Source organism: Enhydra lutris, unplaced genomic scaffold (assembly GCF_002288905.1).
Source record: "Enhydra lutris kenyoni isolate GAN:26980312 unplaced genomic scaffold, ASM228890v2 scaffoldscaffold106, whole genome shotgun sequence".
Taxonomy (NCBI): Eukaryota; Metazoa; Chordata; class Mammalia; order Carnivora; family Mustelidae; genus Enhydra; species Enhydra lutris.
In genome coordinates this window covers 1,228,181-1,234,180 of record NW_019154190.1, presented here as the reverse complement: position 1 = coordinate 1,234,180, position 6,000 = coordinate 1,228,181, and the positions used below count along the sequence as shown (strand labels likewise).

At 53.6% G+C, this 6,000-nt stretch overlaps 1 pseudogene; it reads right to left on the bottom strand.

The window, feature by feature from the left end:
- Positions 1-1,897: 1,897 nt before the first annotated feature.
- LOC111139420 overlaps positions 1,898-6,000 on the bottom strand; it is a 35,410-nt pseudogene continuing 31,307 nt past the window's right edge.

Here is a 6,000-nt window from a genome sequence, read left to right as displayed (position 1 = left end):
CTACCTCATTTATTCACTCCATCATTCATTCCCCCTTTCCTTCCCTCTACCCCCTTCCCTCCCCACTCCATCCTCCTCCCTCCCATTCTCCCTTCAATCCTCCCTCCCTGCCTCCATCTCTGCCTCCCTCCCATACCCCTCCCTCCTTCCTCTCCCTACCTTCCTCCTATTCCCCCTCCCATACCCCGCCTCACACTCCTCCTCCCTCCCTTCCTCCCTGCCATCCTCCCTTCCTCCCCTCTACCCCTCCCAGCCTCCCTTCCCTTCTCCCTTCTCTCCTCCCTCTCTCCCATCCCCCCTCCCTCTCTCTTTCCCTCACCCCCATCCTCCCTTATGCCCTCCCTCATTCAGCAGAGGACCTGGGGTTCCTGCTCTGTACTGAGCACTGGGGATTCATCAGTGAGCACTCCCCAACCTGATTGGTTATGTCCACTGTGGGAGGTGACAGGGGCAGTTCTCAGGGCTAACTGTGGTGATGAGCACCAGGAATCTGCTCCTGAACACACAGGCCAGTTGCACAAAGAAAAGAATGGAGAGACCCATGCTTAGCACTTCCTCTAGAGGAATCTAGTCCTGAAAAGTGACAAAAAGTAAATATTTCCTAGAGTTCATGCAATGTGAGTTCAATGGCCCATACACACTGATTCCTTAGAACCAGCAAAGAGTAAATCATCCATTGTTGACTGGGGGTTTGGGACACAACTTTTCTGAACAAATGACATCCCCAGGGCCTCTGAGTTTTCCGAAGGGTCTCTGTGACCCTCTGACTCTTCCATCTACCACCTGCGGAAGCTCTGTCCTGTCATTTTCCTAGTCTCCTGCCTCTTCTGTGACCCTTCCGTGGATTCCCCCCCCCCCCCCCCCCTCAGAGCCTCCCCCGCCTAGACTTCCCATGCCCTGTGGCCTGGTGCCTGCATCCATGCTGGGTCCCATGAGCTCGGTGTTTTGTGCAAGGCCTGGGTGCTCCCTCTGGGGTCACTTGGCATCTCCCTTGCAGTGACCTCCATCTTCCTGTGCTGGGTCTCCTCTGACAGTCTTCTCCAGAAGGTCCACATGACCTTCCTCTAGTCCCCGCGTGTAGAGCCTGGGCCAAGGACAGTCCTCAAGCAGAGGAGGACTTTGGCCCAGGATCCTGAGGGAGGACTTGGCACAGCGAGCGCACAGGAGGAGAGTGAGCACTGTGGGGGCCTGGCGTTCAAGCCTGTTGGGAGGCCACATCCCACCCACACTGATTCTGTCCCCAGGGCTGGAGGAACTTGGGGTATCCATGCACCCAGGATGAAGGCTGACATGGGAGCAGGCACAACTGGAGCCGGAGGGAGCCCTCCACAGAGAGGAGGGGGCACAAGCTCCCCCAGGAGCTGGAGGAACTCGGGGTATCCACGCTCCCAGGCTGCAGGCTGCCAGTGTGTTCTGGCTGACAGGGCAGGAGGCACCACTGGACCAGGAAAGGGCCCTCCATAGACAGGAGGAGGCAGGCACTCCTGCAGCTGCAGGTGCACTGGGGTGGGCTGATGGGGCATCAACGGACAGAAGTGTCTGCAGCTGGGGTGTCCACACAGGCCCCCTCCTCAGACTCAGCACAAGCTTGTCTGGATGGCCTTTGCAGGCACCTGATGTGGACAGATGGGGTAGGTGAAGCCCAAGACCCCAGGGGTATGTTCCTGGCATCTGGACTGAACAGGTCTTCAAAGCTGCAGATTGACTGGGATCATCTTCAGGCTGAGGAGGAAGATGAGGGGAGCAGAGGGGACTGAGCAGGCTCGGCTTAGACAGGAAAGCTCTGAGTCACTCCTTAGGGGGTAAAGTGGGTCAGGTCCAGGCTCATGGGGACAGACTTTTAGGCCATTGTGCTACATGAAATAAGCCAGTCCCTAAACAACTGAGACTGGGGACCCTACTTGCGAGGGTCAGAGAACGCTCTGATTTCATAGAGGTAGAAGAGCTTCTGGATGCTGGGGCTGTGGAGGGGAAGTGGAGGGTTAGGGTTAGGGGAAGTAGAGGTTCAGTTTGGGGTGATGACAAGCTTGTAGCAGTGGACGGAGTTGGCAGGTGCAGAACAGTGAATGTACTTATTGCCACTGAATTGACCCTGAAAGATGCATAATGGTGTCAGTTGTATGTCTGTTACACCACAATAGGACAGAAGTGAGTCAGTAGGACGGGGCCACCACGAGTCCCAGGAGGGCCCTGGAGCAGGAATCCTGTATCTTAGTTCTCATTCACAGCAGGCACTCAGTGAATGCTTTCTAGGACACAGTGAAGGCAGATGAGGGTATGAGTACAGGCCCCCACAGTGCTCGTGGGCACTGAGGAAACCCAAAAGGATGCATATCCAGGCAGAGCCAGTGCCCACATTTCACAAACACCAGCACAGAAATAGCCATTTAAAACCAAGGCAGGAACCACATATAACCTAGAGGGCTCCATGCTCCTGGAGGCCGAGCTAGCACCCACACCAAAGCCTCTTGTGGTAAGGGGATTGGGGGTCTGACGGGTGGCTCAGAGTACTGCTCATGCTGAACCCCCATTGCCATGGTGAGGTGAGGGGACTGGGAGGGAAGACCCATCCAGGGCCTGTCCCAATCCCACCAACCTTTGTCTGTTTAGAACCAGGGAGACAATGTTTTCCTCAATTGTTCTTTCTAAACACAGTTGTTCCACATTGACACAGAAAAACATCTGACATAAAAATGGAACCTGTCACAGCTGCAAATGACCCAGAAGTTATCAAAATGTAGTGACCACAAGGAGAGGAACTTGTGTCCCCAGGCAGGCCTCCCGTGTGTGGGTGTCACTGGGGGCTCTGGATGTCTGGACTTCACAGTCTCCCTCGAGGGGAAAGAAGAAGGAAATTTCTCTGAGGGCTCCACTGAAAACACCCCCTGATGGAGAGCCCCTCACACATTCCTGGTGTCCTGGTGATTCTTGGGCACGGCCATGAATCTCAGCTTCTTCATGATGGGGGATGGGAGTGAGGGGGTATCTCAGCACCTCTGGTTCCCACAGGTCCTCTGGGGACAACCCAGCATCCATGGGTCCCACGGGTCATCCAGGGATAACATCTTGGTGAATTTGTGGTCCAGCAGATAAATGTTCAGGTGGTTCTCATCATGCCACACAGCCTCCATCCCATTGGCCAGGTCAACCCCCATTGCATGGACACAGACCAAGGTCAGTCAGTGAACCTCCACCACTGATACCCCAAAAAAGCCCCCCATGTAGTAAATGTTGCCCCGATCCCTGAGGATGTGGGCCTGGCACTGCAGCTGGCACTCATAGCTGAAGTCCTTGCATGATTTTGGTAGAAACTGGGGTATAGGGTGCCAAAGAGGTGGGACAGGATCTCCACACCAATGTCGTCACAGAACTTCAGGTCTACATCTGCCCACCAAGTCATCCACCTCGCAGAGGAAGTGCTGCTCACAGAAGCAGCTGACCATTGACATGTGCTGCGTGGACACATCCTGCCAGTGTAGGGCACTGCAGACCTCGAGGACCACCAGCCTCCAGCCCTCCCAGAGGGGCACATGAGCATGGCAACTGGCTGGTCAGTGAAGATGTAGTAGGTGACACCATGTCCACCATGAGGTCAACCACCCTCCAGCCCTCCCAGAGGGGCACACAGGCCTCACAGCAAGCTTGTCGATGAAGATGTAGGAGGTGACCCTGTGTCCCACTATGAAGGGCTTCTCGGCCATCATCAAGAACAGCTCCAGGAAGACCACATAGCTATAGGGACAGGAGACAGGGTGTGAGGAGGGTCACTTCCAGAGGCTGGCAGCAGGACCCCAGAGCTGGGGGCCGTGCACATGTGCACCTTATTCAAGGGGGCAAGCCCTGGGCTGCTTTAAGCAACAGCCACTCTCCCAGCCTGTCCTGAGTGAGTCTGCCCATGGGGCCTCCCTGCCTTCTGCTCCCAGAGATGGGGCCATCAGGACCCCATCTTACAAAGGGGACCCTAAGGCTTAGAAAGTTGGAAACCCATGGAGCCCTACATTTAAGTAGATGGCAAGCACGCACACACACACGCACACACACACACACACACACACACACACACACAGCAGGAATGAGTCAGGTCATAAGGGGCAAATCGAGGCCCAGCCAATGGAGAAACAAGCCAGACAAGACACAGGGGAGAGAAGAGTGCTCCTGACAGAGGGCAGACAGAATGTAAAGGCTTGGAGTCAGGCCCGAGGCACATGTGGGAAATCACATCGCTAGGTGCCCATAGAAGGGAGGGCCCCAGTGGGAGAGGTGAGGCTGGAGAGAAAGCACAGGAGGGGGACAGACCACAGAGAGGCCCAAAGGTTATATTCCGAAAAGATCACTCTGGTTACCAGAGGAGAATGGGCTCTGTGCAGGAGAGGACAGAGAGACCCTAATCCTAACCCAACCCTAACCCTAACCCTAACCCTAACCACCATCCTAACCACTAATACCAACCCCAATGAAATCAACACAAAGTCAGCAAAATACATTCCTATACCTTTCTTAAAATAGGTGTAAGGAGGCTGATCAGAAAAACTGCAAAACCAAGAGCTCTTAAATATATTGTGCCTTGGGGCACCTGGGTGGCTCAGTGGGTTAAAGCCTCTGCCTTCTGCTCAGGTCATGATCCCAGGATCCTGGGATTGAGCCCCGCATTGGGCTTTCTGCTTGCAGGGAGCCTGCCTCCCCCTCTCTCTGCCTGCCTCTCTGCCTACTTGTGATCTCTGTCTGTCAAATAAATAAATAAAATCTTTATATATATATATATATATATATATATATATATATATATATATATATACATAGTGCCCCATAAATAAGTTTCTCTTCACAAACATCTCAAAGGTTGTTCAATAAAATGAAACCAAGCAATGTTATCCCCCACCATGAATTTTTAAGTAAAAACATGTGGTCATATTAATTGATGCAGAAAATATTCTAACCAAAATTTGATGTCTGTTGCTGATATAAACACTAATGAAAGAGGGAAAAGGGGGTAATTTTTTTCAATAAATCTATGGCAAACACCACGCTCAAGTATGAAAATTGCCAGCTCTACTCTGAAATCAGGAACAAGGACAGGATGCTGGTTTTCACATTAGGACAGATACTGTATGATTCCACTTGGATGAGGTATCTGGAGACACAAAATTGGATGTGGCTGCAGGGGCTGAGGGGAAAGGGCAATGGGGAGTTGGTGTTTTGTGCATACAGTCTCCCTTGGGGAGAATGAAGAAGTTCTGGAGAATGATGTACAGTCATGGGAACTCAGCTAAGGCCAGAGAACTGTGTACTGGAAATGTTTGAAGTGGCCAATGTTGTGATGTTTGGTCACAGTGAAAAAAATGAAGGACTGGATTGTCCTCACCTTCTTCTGCACCTGGTCCTGAGGAGGCCGGGCTCCTGTTGGCATGCAGGCAGCCCCACATCCTCCACAGCGGGTCCTGTCATAGTGAACACAGACCCAAATCCTCCACAGTGGGTCCTGTCAGTGTGGATGCAGCCCCATGTCCTCCACAGCAGGTCCTGTCATAGTGGACACAGACCCACATCCTCCACAGTGGGTGCTGTCATAGAGGACACAGACCCACGTCCTCCACAGCAGGTCCTGTTAATGTGGACTTGGACCCACATCCTCCACAGCAGGTACTGTCAGTGTGGACACAGACCCGCATTCTCCACAGCGGGTCCTGTCAGTGTGGCCACAGTCCCACATCCTCCACAGCAGGTCCATAGTGTGAATGAGGACCCACATTCTCTATAGGAGTTCTCAACGAGGTCCAGGGTCCTGCAGCGTGAACGCAGCCCCAATCCTCCCAAAGCATCCGCAGCGTGTCCTGAGGAGGCCGGGCTCCTATATCATGGTGGTAAACCCACATCCACCCAAAGACTCCACAGCACATCGTGAGAGGGCCGAGATCCGCAGCGTGGAGGCGGCCGCACGTTCGCCACAGTGGTTCCGGGTGAGGTAGGGGCTCCTGTAGTGCCCACAGGGCCCCAGGTCCT